This window comes from Alligator sinensis, unplaced genomic scaffold (assembly GCF_000455745.1).
Source record: "Alligator sinensis unplaced genomic scaffold, ASM45574v1 scaffold243_1, whole genome shotgun sequence".
Lineage (NCBI taxonomy): Eukaryota > Metazoa > Chordata > Crocodylia > Alligatoridae > Alligator > Alligator sinensis.
Genome location: NW_005841841.1, coordinates 5,789,934 through 5,790,386, shown reverse-complemented (window position 1 = coordinate 5,790,386; position 453 = coordinate 5,789,934).

Here is a 453-nt window from a genome sequence, read left to right as displayed (position 1 = left end):
AGTGCGCCCCGCGCCGCTGCTGCAGCTCCCCCGGCTCCCGGCGCCGCTCGCTCCTCCCAGCGCCCGCCCCCTGGCTGGGCAAAGGGCGGGGGCGCCCCCTGGCCTCTCCCCCCCGCTCCAGGCAAAGTTTGCGGGAAGTTGGAGCCACCTCGCAGCCGCTCGCCGCCGCTGCTCCCTCTACCTCATGAAGGGGGTTGTGCCCGAAAGCTTCCCGAGAAGCATTTCCCCTGCTATGCCAGTTGGTTCAATCCAGGGGGTGTATAAGAGACTGGGGGCAAAGTGCCCCAAACACCTCGACTCCTAACGTGTTGGTGTGCCAGGGGAGCCACCGGGGGTCCAGTCCTCGTGGTGGCAGTGCAGACCTGGCCCCTTCCCCCGCCCCCCAGAAGTGCCCGTGCCAAGCAAAATGCCCTCGCCGGCCACACACAGGAATCCGGGTTGCCTAGCCCTGGT